Consider the following 1,217-nt stretch of genomic DNA (forward strand, 5'->3'; position numbering starts at 1 on the left):
GTTTTTTATAATTGTTAACATAATTTGCTTGTTCATGGAGACATTCTTTAAATGAAGGTAATGTTGGACAATCTTTTGTAGCATGATCATGTGTATCACATATATGACAAACAATTTCTTGAATACTTTTTAATTGACCACTCTTTTTCATTTCTAATGACTCAATTTTTCTTGCTAAAGATGCAAGTTTAGCTTGAATATCTATATCATCTTTAAGATTTTAAATACCACCCCCATTTGTTGAATTATTGATTTTAGTTGGTTGGTGGTTCTATGGTGCCTGTATTATCCCAATTTTGAGCATTTTCTGCTAATGAATCCAAATACTCCATAGCTTCATTTGGGTTTTTATCTTCAAAAGTTCCATTACACATGAATTCTATCATTTGCCTATCTTTAGGTATTAGACCTTCATAAAAGTGAGAAAATATTCTCCATGTTTCAAAACCATGATGTGGGCATGTATTAAGTAATTCTTTATATCTATCCCAACATTGATAAAATGTTTCTCCTTGTTTTTGAGAAAAAGTAGTAATTTGTCTTTTAAAAGAGTTTGTTCAATGGGAAGGAAAAAACTTTTTGAGAAATTGTTGTTCCATTTCTTCCCATGATCTTATTGAACTTGATCTCAAATTTTGTAGCCATGTTTTAGCTTTATCTTTTAAAGAAAAAGGGAAAAGCTTTAATCGAACTATATCCATGCTACATTTTTTATCATTATAAGTGTTACAAACTTCCTCAAATTCTCTTAGATGTAAATATGGATTTTTAGAATCTAATCCATGAAAATTTGGTAAAAGTTGAATAATTTGAGGTTTAAAGTTGAAATTCGATGCATCAGGAGGAAAAACTAAACAAGATGGGGCACTAGTTCTAATAGGGTTCATACGATGCCTAAGTGTTCTTAATTGATCATGTTCTTGATTATTATTATTATTATTATTTTTATCATTATCTTATTTGAATTATCATCCATGTTTAAATTATTTTCAGATACTCGAATAAGTCTACCACTTTTTTTTCGACTCCAAATACTCATACAAAAAAAAACACAATACTTATAAATAAAACATAATTAACAAATATAAACTTAATTTATACCTCCCCGGCAACGGCGCCAAAAACTTGCTACTACTTAAATTATAATTCACCCAAGTGTAGGTTGTCTGCAAGTAATATATTTCGTAAGTACGAGATCGATCCACAGAGAGGTTATT

The 1,217-nt window shown here is 29.1% G+C and overlaps 1 non-coding gene across 1 annotated transcript; it reads left to right on the plus strand.

Moving 5' to 3' along the window:
* Positions 1-444: 444 nt before the first annotated feature.
* LOC140983692 (small nucleolar RNA R71) lies at positions 445-555 on the plus strand. Its single transcript, XR_012176484.1, has one exon. It is a non-coding gene; the product is annotated as a small nucleolar RNA R71 (small nucleolar RNA).
* The last annotated feature ends 662 nt before the right edge of the window (positions 556-1,217 follow it).

This window comes from Primulina huaijiensis, chromosome 8 (genome assembly GCF_012295235.1).
Source record: "Primulina huaijiensis isolate GDHJ02 chromosome 8, ASM1229523v2, whole genome shotgun sequence".
Taxonomy (NCBI): Eukaryota; Viridiplantae; Streptophyta; class Magnoliopsida; order Lamiales; family Gesneriaceae; genus Primulina; species Primulina huaijiensis.